The sequence below is a fragment of the Chiloscyllium plagiosum genome, unplaced genomic scaffold (genome assembly GCF_037043375.1).
Source record: "Chiloscyllium plagiosum isolate Xiang-an unplaced genomic scaffold, Cpla_swu_hap1 HiC_scaffold_30, whole genome shotgun sequence".
NCBI lineage: Eukaryota > Metazoa > Chordata > Chondrichthyes > Orectolobiformes > Hemiscylliidae > Chiloscyllium > Chiloscyllium plagiosum.
The window spans coordinates 32,741,254-32,754,431 of NW_028270168.1; the positions used below are offsets into that span (position 1 = coordinate 32,741,254).

Consider the following 13,178-nt stretch of genomic DNA (forward strand, 5'->3'; position numbering starts at 1 on the left):
CACATCTACACTTTCCAATCTCTCTCCAATTAAGATCTGTTCTGCCTACCAAAGTGTGTAACCTTAACTTTTCTACATTATATTTCACCTGCCATGTTTTTGCCTAATTACTAAGCCTGAGCAAATCCTCGTGAAGCCATTTTCTATCTTTCAATCAAACTTTGAAATATTACATTTGGTCCCATGTCCAAATCATTGATTATATATTGTAAACAGTAGCAACCAAGTACTAATCCTTGCAGTACCCCATTAGTAATTGTGTGCCAATGTGAGAATGACCCATTTATTCCTTACTTTTTTTTTTGTCTTTTAGTCAATCTTTGGTTGTCTCCTATCCCATGTGCTTTAATCTTGCTAATTACTTCTTGTGGGGGGAGGGGAGGAGAGGGGAGGGGTGTTCTTATTAAAGCCTTCTGAAAATTAAAATTTAATACTTTCTTAGACTTTCCTTTTGTCATTTTTGTTACAAATCTCCTCAAACAACTTTATGAAACGTTTTTCCATTGGCAAATCCATGCTGTCTAAGTATCCATTTGTCATGTCCTTATGATTATAATAGGGAAAATGCCATAATCTGATTTAAGGCTGATGGGTCGATAGTTATGTCTGTATTTTACATATCATTAATCATTTTGTAAATAGTGGGGTGACATTTGCAAGCATTCAACTGGAAAGAATCATTCCAGAAATTAATCACCTTCCAAAATTGCACTGACTGTATAGTCACCATCTTTTTAAGGCTCTGGTCCTGTGGACTTGGCAACTTTCAGTTTCTTAAATATTTCAGTACAACCTCCTTACTAATACTAACTTCATTCAATTCCTAGTCCTAGAATCCTCTTATAGGAAGGATGTTGTGGAACTTGTAAATCTTTTCTGAACCCTTTCAAGGATGGTGTCATGCTTGGAAGATTTGAGCTATTGGGATAGGCTGCGGCTGTTTTTCCTAGAGCGTTGGAGGCTGGGTATGGATGGAGTAAGTAGACAACATCTTTCCCTTGGATGGGCAAGTTCACAGTTAGAAGGCAGAGATTTAAGGTGAGAAGGGATAGATATAAAAGGGACCTCGGGCAACTTTTCATGCAGAGGATGGTGTGTGTATGGATTGAGCTGCTAGAGGAAGTGATGGAAGCTGGTACAATTATAACATTTTTAAATGACATCTGGTTGTAAGGAAAGTTTTTTTTTAGAGGCTTATGGGCCAAGTGCTGTTAGTTTGTCTATGGCTCTTCAATAACTTTGTTTCTAATTTATTTGAATTTCCAAATGTGCAATTAAACACTTTCTTCAATGAAAGTAAAAACCTGATCTAAAAACTTAAAGTGAAAGACCCAGTCTAGATTCTGATGAATGAATGTCACATGATACATGCTGCCAATTGGAGAATGCACTCTTACACTTTCGACTCACTCCTCATCAGTTACTGATCCAATTTGCAAGGTTGCCTGCAGTCTTACGTGCATTATTTTCTTAAATCTAATTTGTGAAATATTATCATGTATTCTGTATTGACAACATCAATAAGCAATCTCAATATTACTTCGTTACTAATACATGATTTGCTTTTCAGAACTTAATGGTAGCTATTTGATTATCTACTTATCCAGATCCTTGGTTATTCTATCTCTGCTTAGTGTCTTTTACACAATTTGTTACACTTGTGGTCCTGTAGTTGCCTAACTTTTTTCAGTCACTTTTCAAATTTATAGTGTTATGGATCAGACTAAACCTCCTAAAAATATATTTAGAAGATAACGTAGACTTTTTTTTCCTGATTTTTAAAGGCAACTGCCAGGGGTTACATTCCAGATGCAATTTGCTTGGTCAAGCTACCAATCTTGGAAGCAAAACACACTTATTTCGTTTGCATTAACTATAGTATATGAATAATGAAATTGGAATAACTTAATTCTCTTGGAAATCTTTACAGAATAAAAGATTATTTAACTACTAACCAGTCACTGTTCCATAGAAATTCCACAAAAGCACCCTTGTCACACCACCTTTTCAAAAAAAGAGCCATAAATATACAAAGATGGTTTTTAAAAATGAAACCTTTAATCTTCTGCTATAAGTACATTATTATTCATTGCATTAGGTGCAAGTTCGTTTGAGTCCTTTCAGTCTGTTTTTCCCGCCACCGAATGCCTCCATCATCATCAAAGTCACAGTTGCACATCAGCAACTTCGTTTATTATCCTGGCACATGTATAATTTTCAAACTGTCGTCTCCTTCCCCCCTCCCCCCTCCCCCCTCCCCCCTCCCCCTCCCCCTCCCCCCCCCTCCCCCCCCCCCCTCCTCTCCCCCCCCCGCATACTGAATGTTTCCAATAATGACTGCTTTTGCACCTTGTTAACCCATCACCTTTGCCTCCAGCACCCCATTGTTAATTGCAAGTTCTTATCTGATCTGAATTATGCTCAGCTGAACATCTTGTTTCACAAAACTCAGAGCTTATCTCTTTCCCTGTCTGCTTATATCATTTGCACATTCTCAAAACCGAATGGCTGCACTAATAAGAGTGCATCTAAAGAGTGTGCTATTTTTACCTTATTTTTCCAAAAATATTAAGGGGTTATGATCAGTGTGTACATTTGTCTTAGACACCTTACAGGCAATCTGAAATGTTGCAACGCCAGTACCAAACTCAAGTCTCCTTCTTAATTGTGAAATATTTATTTGATTAAGTTTTCTGGAAAAATATCCCATACTTTCTATCTTGGCATAGTCTTACAAGAGTACAACACCAACACCCACATCATTCACATCAATAGTCACCTTGAATGACTTTGTGTAATGAGGTGTGGCTAACACTGGAGCAGTGGTTAACACAGCTTTGTGTTTCAAATTGCTTTGACATTCCTCTATCCATTGAAATTTTCTGCATTTCAACAATCAAAACAGCAACCACACTACTATAATTCAGTATGAACTTCTGATTAAAAAAACACTTACTCATAGGAATCATAGTACTTTTCCTCTTCATTGATGGCATAGGAAACTTGCCAGATCCCTTGTTTTCACAACACGTAGGGCCATCATTCCATCCCAGGAGCGTGACTTGGGCTTTTGTGAACTCACTCGGCCAGATTTGCCTTCCTCCTGAAGTCGATTGAGTAATTCTGATAGATGCTCCAAGTATTACTTCCACGTATGACTAAAATTCACCAGCTCATCAGTGTACACCACACGTGGGTAATTCTGAAATGGCTTTATTGGTTAGTCTTTGAAATGTCTGGTCCAATTTTCATACTAAATGGCATGATTTTAAACTGGTAGTCACGAAAGCAAAAATTTTTCTTTTTTTCTTTCGGATGAAAGTACCTCCCAGTATCTCCTAACTCCACCTTAGAAGTGTAAGTTACTTGTTCCATCTTCTCAAGACAGTCTTCCAAATGTGGAAAAGGATATGAATCAGGTTTTGTAACGGCATTGACCTTGTGATAGTTCACACAATTGTTGGATACCATCCGATTTTGGCGCGATTTGTTGCAACTCGCTTTGATTACATTGTCTTTGAGCGTGCGTTCAATTTTTTTTTTTTAAACCTGTGCCAACCTTTAGAGAGTTAAGTTTATAAAGCTATTGCTTAATTGGAACAGCATTTCCCCTATCTACATGCATACTCAGATTAGCACTTCCCAGCTTATTCCCATATATCTCCCCATGTGTTTGTAATAATTCTTTTTCAGGTTATTTCAATTTTTTCCTCTGGAAGGTAACTCAATTTACCTCAATTTTTGAGAACTTACTAATTTGTCCAACTTATTTTGAGGAATGTCCATATTGGGATCATTTGAATGTAATTGTTTACTATGTTTTGTAACCAGTAACACACACTCCTTTTGCTTTTCTTCCCTATCAAAATACATTTGAACATATTCACATTACGCACTGAGATTTCTTCCTATCTGATGTTATTATCAGGAAAAACTCACCTCGCTCCATTTCCTATCAATTTGATAAGGCCCACTAAACCTTGTCTTTAAAGGTTCACCTACTCCTGGGAGTAACGCTAACACTTTATCTCCACTAGCAAATTTACGAATATTTGCTGTCTTGTCTGCTTCCTGTTTCATCACACAAAAGAGGCCATTCGGCCCATCATTCCGTGCTGACTCACCGAATAGCATCCCAGCCAGACTCTTCCCCATACCCTATACCTGTAACCCATTTTCCTGTGGCCAATTCACCTAACCTATGCATCCGTGGACACTATGGGCAAGTTAGCATTGCCAATCCACCTAACCTGCACATTTCTGGATTTTAGGAGGAAACCAGAACACCCAGAGGAAACTCATGCAAATGGGGAGAGAATGTGCAAACTCTACACACATAGGCACCTGAATCTGGAATCAAACCTGGGGCCCTGGCACTATGAAGCAGCAGTGCTAACCACTGTGCCACCATGCTGCCCATGAATTACCAGTAGGTGGTCATTTGGGTGTAAGGAAAACTTGAGCCAAAATACAAAAACAATTTTACTGGCCTGGATTGCATAGGGATGTAGTTGAATTTTGCCAGACATATCATTTCACTTCATTTCATGTCAGGTAATTGGAAAACCTCAGGCACTGTGTGGATTCTATGATTCTACCTGTTTCATCTCCTTTCTATAACCGACTGGTTATACAATTTAATGAACTTCTGCCCATTTTTCATTTGCCTGAATATGTGGTGATCACTGTATCCTCAACAAGACTTCATTTTTAAGATAGTAACCTTCTGTGATACACTCAGATTCTTCTATGTATGCTTTTTGGTGCAATTGCTTTAGTTCTTTTTGTTGTGATTCAACTAGTTTCAACTTTGAACTGAAAATATATTATTTGTCCACTAACTCTTTTTTTTCTCAACTATTTGAGCAAACATCATTTCTGGTAAATTGAACTTCACCTTCCTTACCATTACTCCTTGATATTTCCTCCCTGATTCAACCTGTGACTTTGTGACTCTGTTGACCCACGGTCAGGAAAACTCTCCAAGATAAGGGTGGTGTGTGTATGGAATGAGCTGTCAGAGCAAGTGGTGGAGGCTGGTACAATTACAGCATTTAAAAAGCATCTGAATGGGTATATGAATAGGAAGGGTTTAGAGGGATAAGGGCAAGGTGCTGGCAAATGGGACTGGATTAGGTAGAATATCTAGTCGGCCTGGACGAGTTGGACCGAAGGGTCTATTTCCATGCTGTCCATCTGACTCTGTATACTTTCTTTAACACCTTTTTTAGTTGCCAGTTTCAACCACAATAGGCATCACTGCCATCTGTGATCCAGCTAAATCATTATCAAGGATAAAATGTATTTCTGGAATTGAATTTCTTTAGCACTCCAATCGCTTCACCACCTGTCACCGGATTCTCCAACCTCCTTTTATATAATGGTACACTGCTCATCTCAGTACAAGTTTAACATATTACACTCTTTCTGGCATTACTTATTCTGAATTACATATCTGCTCATCTCTCACCAAAGATTGTCTGATTCAATCAATAAGCACATCGACCTGGACCCAATATACTGGCCAATGCAGCGGACAGCTGGAACTGACAACTGGAAGAGGCAGATACAAATCACTATGAATGCCGGAGGGAACATCACAGAAGCGCTTCACAGGAGGCTCCCAAGCACTGAGGATATCACCTAGACAGGGGACGAAACGTCTGCAACACAAATTTCCAGCTCGGCGAACAGAACCACAACGAGCACCCGAGCTACAAATCTTCTCTCAAACTTTGAAAATCTGGCTTTTTTTTTTCTTAATCAACCCCCGATCAGGTTGTGCTTTCCTTTTGCAGCTTTTTACCTTCCACTGTGCTTTCCTTTACCACTTAAAACTCACTGGCTTCTCCTGCTCTCCCACATCCCATCTTCCAAGTGTTTTTTCCCAAATCACTAACATGGTGACTTCATGTGGCCTGTTTTATTGCAGTGAAACGGCCTGGGCTTTTTTACTTCTCTTTCCACCTCAAGAGTTTTCTTTTTTTTTTAAACTTTGTGGTAAGCTATCTTTTACTGTCTTCAATGTGATCTCCTTTTCCTTTACCACATGGAAATTTCTATTCCTCACAGATTGAAATTGATGTTGGAAGCCAAACTTTGATTTGTGAACCAACTTATCATCTGCCATTTTGGTTGCTAATCCTTTTGCAGTGTTAACTCCCACAAGGTCTCACTACCTCAGGAAGTGAATTTTGAACTACGCCAGAATAATTGTCTCTCTAAAAGTGTCATATATTTGGTCTATTTTCAGTGGCCTTCTCTACTTATCAAAATTGCTTTGTTTGTACATTTGACTAGGTTCCCTCCTTTAGATTTCTAAAATGTCTGTAGGCTTCTGCTACTGGCTCATAAGCACTTAAGGTGGCATTTTTCACTTCATTATACTACTTAGATACCTCCTCTAGTGCTGCAAATACCCCACAACTCTCCCAACCAACTTTGTATGGATCAACAATACCCACATTGTCACCGGCCACTGTTTAGCCACTTCCTCAAATTAAATGAAAAAGGCTTCTACAGTCACCTTGTCCAACTTAGGCAATGCCTGGACATATTTAAACAGATCCCCACCAGATCTTTTGCTGTGATGAAATTGCTGTCCACTGTCCTTATCACTACTCCTAACTTTCACCTCTACTTGTGCCATTTTAAGCCAATTTTGAGTTTCAGTTTCAACCTCCTGATGTTCAAAAGCACTCTTTCTCCCTGGGGCCATTCTTTTCCTTTTTTCTTTTTCCTCTGCTTTTAATTGAAACTGTGTTTCCTTTTCTTTTGCATCTAACACATTGAATTTTAGCCATGTCTAAAGATTCAAATGGCATTCCTGGACGTTGTAAATGCTGCGCGATTGCCACAATTATTTCCCCTTTCCTTAGACACTGGCAATCCTAACTTCAGCTTGTTTGCCAATTCCAAAAGCTTTGTCTTGTTCACTTTCTGTAAATCTCCCAAGTGACTTCTCCCACCCCCAGAAAACTCTTGACTGAAAGAACCTTTAATACACAAGACACACCCTGTTTAAACCAACTGAGTTCAGCACCTGAAAGGAGAACATCAAGAAGCCTTGCTGACTGCCTTTTGAGTCGAATAATTCTCTCACAACCTGGAATTAGAAATTTTGATCCTGAAAAAGAGCCCAAATTTGTTATCGGCCAGTCCCAACCTCCTTAAAACCTATTAAGATAACCTAGACTCTAACTGTTCCTATTTTAAAGGGTGCCAGGCATTGCATTCCAGATATAACTCAACTGGTCACACTACCAGTCTTGAAGCAAAACCTACTTTATTAATATACTATAGTGAAAAGACAACAAAATAAAGAAGAAATTGGAATAACAACTCTGTTGGAAAACTTTACAAAATAATAGATTATTTAACAATTAAAACAGTAACTGTTCCAATACCGTAACGCCCCACAAACACACCTTGGCAAAGGGAAATCCAGTGAAAAGTAAAAATAAATTGTCTCGTGTGATTCAAGCAGCAGGAAGACAACCCCCAGCTTTTAGCTGTAACCGAGGAAAAACCACTTCAACTTCCAGACCCCAGCAGCAACTGCTTCTGAAAGCTAAAACTGAAATCCTGGTTCTGTGGGAGCTTGGCTCCACCCATTCAGGCTACTTCTATTGTTCCAACTTCTCTTTAATAAAAAGAATCAATGTCCATCAAGCTGTATACTTTATGGGCTTTGGAGCAGACTGCTCAGGACTACTGTCTCAACTTTTTTCATTCCTTTTTGCAGTAAAAACCCACAACAAAGCAATTTTTATACACACGAACCAAATAGGTTTGCGAAATTAAAATTTTGATTTTAAAGCAGGAAAAAAATTGCGTAAAGCGAGATTTTTAGCTCCCACACTGCATATTTGCTTAAAATTGATTTACAATTGTGAATCTGATTTTTCTTTTTTAATCACCAATACAAAGGGCAAAATAGGCTTACCAAGAATGGTAAACCCCATAATCAGCTTGCTTAGGAACAAGGGAACAGCAGTAGGCCATTCTGCCTATTCAATGAGATCAGTGCTAATATGTGGCCTAACTCCATTTAACTGCCTTTGGCCCAGGTGCCTTAAGTTTTTGTTAACCAGAGATGTATAATACTTTTGTTTAAAATTAACAACTGATCCAGCATCCACTGCCATTTTGTAGAAGAGAGTCCCGAACATCTCCCACTCTTTTGAGTGTAGAATTATCTCTCCTGAATGGTCTGGTCCTAATTCTCAGACTATGCTCCTAGTTCTATAATCCCCAACCAATGGGAGTTTGGTTAGATAAACATACAATGTGACTATCAAGAGATTTGGAATGGTTTAACAGAATCATATGGTTAAACTAGACTGGGGAAGGCCATATACAGAATCTATTGAAATAATGGAACCAGAATTTAGTAACAGATTAGTGAATGAGCATCTTGCAAATATTGTGCATAATATGATTCATTATTAGGTTTGAAAGGGAAAAGGAAGGTCACAAAGAGGTTCTAAGCATAAATAAGTCAGATTAAAAAGGGATACAAACTTAAATTCCAGAATCTGTTTAGTTCTACATTTTTAATCACTAGGAAATAGTATTTTTTCCTCTAGTACCAATTGTGCCTTTGGATTAGAAAATTGCACTGGTCACTATTGTGACAATACTATGGCTTTAAGGGTGTATTTTGTCCTTTTTCTTGTTATCTAGAAGACTTCAATCTGATCACCCCTTTACTTTTTTAAACTCTAGAGAAACAGGCCAAATTTGTGTAGTGAATAAAACCAAACGAATTGCAGATGTGGAATTCCGAAATAAAAACAGAATTTGCTGGAAAAGTTCAGCAGGTCTGGCAGCATCTATGGAGTGAAATCCTTAACATTTTGGTTTCAATTACCCTTCTTCAGAACTAATTTGTGTAGTACCTTATTAGTATCTAGGTTTTATGATAAGACGTTTTAACTTCTGTGTCTCTTTTGTTACTGATTTGTTCTGGTAACTGACATCAAACGATAGTTAATTCTAGTAAAAGAATACCAATATTACAGCCTCCACAGCCATGTGGCCCTGTCACATCTAGTCTCTTCTCCAATGAAGTCGCAATGATTCATTTTGGATAATGTGAAACTCTGTGTTCTGTGAAACAGAACAACAAACCCAATAGAGTGATACCTGTGACAAGCAAATTTGAGATTGGTAATTCCATATTGATATCCTGCAATAAATCCAGGAATGAAGGTGGACCAAATTGGAGTGCCAAAACACTCAGCTCTGGTCAAGCTATTATTTTCTAATCCAAAGGCACAATTGGTACTAGAGGAAAAAATACTATTTCCTAGTGATTAAAAATGTAGAACTAATCAGATTCTGGAATTTAAGTTTGTATCCCTTTTTAATCTGACTTATTTATGCTTAAAGATCTTCTTATCAATGGGTGCTCAAACCTTGCATGTGGTACCAAACCTTGAGAAAATTGTTTGAGGAAGAGTCACTGGACCAGAAATGTTAACTCTGATTTGTCTCCACAGACGTTTTTCCCACAGTTTTTGTTTTTGGTTTCCAGTATCCACATTTCTTTCCATTTTTGAGAAAATTGTTGATTGGAGACAACATGGGTGGCTCAGTGGTCAGCACTGCTGCCTCACAGCTCTAGGGTCCCAAACTGTATTCCAGCCTTGGGAGACTGTGTGGAGTTTGCACATACTTTCTGTGTCTGCATGGGTTTCCTGCCACAGTCCAAAGATGTGCAGGTCAGGTGAATTGGCCATGCTAAATTGCCCATAGTGTTAGGTGCATTAAGTCAGAGGGAAATGGGTCTGGGTGGGATTACTGTTCGGAGGGTCGGTGTGGACTGTTTGGGCTGAAGGGTCTGTTTCCACACTGTAGGGAATCTAATCTAATCTAATCTAAAAGATAACTGGACCCAGCAAGTAGGAACTATGACATGTAGTGAAAAATGGATATCTCCCAAAAAGAGAAATTTCATCAAATTTGTCAATCATTCTGAAGCAAAAAAATGAAAGTTTGGACCAGATTGACAAATGGGCACTCCTCTCCATAAGGAAGAGGATGAGAATAGCTGCCTATGCTGACCATTTTTTAAAAAAAATTAATACTATTCATCGCAACTTAAGCAGAGAATGTTTGGCTCCAGTCCAGTCCAGCAGGAAAGAGACGTTCCCCTTGCAAAGTAGCTGAGTCACAAGGAATTCACCTGCAGTAATACATGGCTGGACTGCTTCAGGACCAGGCACAGCATAATTCTGTGCAGTAAATGGTGACTGCGCTGCAGTAATGGCAGATGATTTGCTGCAAAATGGTTCTGCCCACATCCTGAAAAGCTATGTCTTGACTTTTTTAGTGTGTCGCATCACTTTTTCACCATTGCTTTTCATCTTAAAATTCTGTGGCCTGAAAAGCTACTGCTGTTCATGTTCGGAAAGTGTAAGCTACGTTGCTTTGCTAATTTAGGCTTTACCCACAGTTTGAGGTTATAAAACCACTTGAATGGTCTCCAGCATTGTTTTTGCTATTGAAGTCTGGCTCAGAAACTCCAACAATGTGTATCAAGGGAAAAAGATGATAGAACAGTTAATTGTAAGGAAGCTTTTCTTATCCTGACGCTGCTACCTTGAGTGTCAAGTTGATACTCCCTGCTGCCAAACATCTCTAGCTAGTGAGTCAGTGTGAAAACCACTACTGACTGTAGCTGATCTCTCTAGCTATTGGGGACATCAATTTTTCTTTTAAGGAAGCAGGAATAAACTCTACTCTACAAGCAACATAATGTTGTGGAAAATCCTAACAAATGCCATGCTGGGTCCAAATGACTTCTGACTGCAAACTGCCAGAGATGGCAACTTGACACTTTGTTCACCTGTGGTAGGCCAGTGAAGAAATTTCCAGCAGTGGAAACTGGTGTTAAAAGTGGACAATACCATGTAATCTACAATGCCAATGATAGATGTAGTATGTCCTTCATCCAAGGAGTCTGATGAGTGAATGCTAGCCCACCTGTTTCCCTAACTGAAGTCATCAAGGTCACTGAGGATTTCGCACTGCAACACAAACACTGAAAACACATTTTGACAACATGACACATCTTCAGGCAGCATCCGAGGAGCAGAAAAATCGACGTTTCTGGCAAAAGCCCTTCATCAGGAATATTCCTGATGAAGGGCTTTTGCCAGAAACGTCGATTTTCCTGCTCCTCGGATGCTGCCTGAACTGCTGTGCTTTTCCAGCACCACTCTAATCCAGAATCTGGTTTCCAGCATCTGTAGTCATTTTTTTACCAACATGACAGATCCGTGTATTGTACTTGCCTTGTGAGACAGCAATTTTTTTTTGTCCAATATGCTGAATTTTTCAACATCTTTTAATGACAGGCCATTTGTAGACTAACATTGCAAAAGTAATATTTCTATTTTGACTTTTTGATAGAGCATGTTGTAGGCAAATTGGATTACATGGGATTATCTCGAAGCATCACTTACACAAACTTGTGGGCAGATCCCCCTGAAATTTGACTCATTGCGAATTCACTATTCACTACTTCTGAGTGACCATGTGACAAAAATCAGTTTTTAGTGATGTGGATATTGAGCCAATATGTATGCTAGTGTAGGTTTTACTTGATTTTAATTTTGTGTGCTTTACAGTAAGAATACAATAAAATTCAGTGGAAAGCTTTCATTTGTTGCCACAAAACTGCACCATTTTGAATAATTTCAGAATAAGAAAAATAGAGAAAGCTTAGAGTCCATCTGTACTGAGCCAGCTCATCACCATTAATTCCTGTGCCACCATTCCCTGCCACCACTTCACCGCCATCTGCACCAGACCCAACTAACATCAAAGTGACCAACCCTCAGGCACCATATTTGCCACGAGGCCGATTTTATTCTTTCACTGCCAACGAGAGCAACCAATGTCAGAGTTGCATCTCTCAACACTTGGCCCACCACATTTGCTGCTGTGATGTCCTTCTGCCACTGCTTCACCCCCAGTGCCAGACTGAACTAACAACAAAGTCATCAATCCTCAGGTGCCATCTTTTGCTGCTGGGCTTACCACATGGACATGTAGCAGCTACCAATTCCAGGTCTTGTGCTTGGTTTGGAAAAGTTACCAGGCGCTCACTTGTGATCTACAGTAGCTCTGACTGAGGTCCACACGCTGGGCACTTGCTACTGATGCTTGCCACCAAGCTCAGGACAGTAAGCAAAGAAGACATTGAAAAGAAAAAGCTGGAGTGGATAAACTCTGTCATGGGAGCCCCACTCTGCCGATATCTTGGGACTTCTTCAGAGGGGATTCTTGAGTCTTTTGACATTTCCAGGGTGTCTGTATTAATAGTCTAGTGATAATACCGCTAGTACGTCATGGCCCCAAAGGAGGTTCACCTACATGTTGCCTGAGATGAAATGTAGAGACTTGGTTATGGAGACTGGCTAGATATGTTTTCCATGGAGCTGAGGAGGGCTCTAATTTGAGGTGTACAAAATTAAGAGGTTATAGTCAGAAGATCATGAGAATATGTTCTTTAAGACAGGTGGTATAAGTTTACATGGAGGAGTTTTTCACCCAAGAAGGTCCTACTGATTCTGTCACATTTGGCAAATGAGAGAGGAATCCAGGAAGTTTAATAAAATTAGGTACCCATGCTGTGATTTCAGTGTCAGGGGCTATCTATAACAACACTCCATTCTCATTGAGGAATCAGCATAGCAATCTCTACCTTTTAACTGTTTTGTCAATCCTGCCAGTATTGTGGATAGGATGATTTTGGAGTGGGGGGGTAGGGAGAGAGAGAAGATGAGTCATGGGGTGAGGTCATGTGATCAGCTATGCAGGAGTATTTCAAAGTTTGGCAATTACAAACCTCTTAATCTACCAGTGCTTCAGAAACTGACAACATTAACAACCATAGCAAATGGAAGGATGAAGTCAGGGCTGGGATCAGTAGGTATTAATCATCCCGTTGTCACAGGGTTCTCCCAGGCCCAACAGCAGCCCCTTATGTGCAAATGGCCAACACAGCAAATTTATAGGGTCATGATGCTCCCAATGCTCTCCATGTTGAAGATCTTGGTAGTACAATGGACTCCGACATCTAACCACCAAATTAAAATCTGAAATTTCATTTCCACTGGCAGTGCTTAAATATTGGGCCTTTTAAATGAGGATGCTGAAAGAAAGAT

The 13,178-nt window shown here is 39.4% G+C and overlaps 1 protein-coding gene across 1 annotated transcript in view; it reads left to right on the forward strand.

The window, feature by feature from the left end:
* Positions 1-13,178, forward strand: part of akirin1 (akirin 1) — a 35,871-nt gene that overhangs the window by 8,183 nt on the left and 14,510 nt on the right. The gene's annotated exons all lie outside the window — the stretch shown is intronic.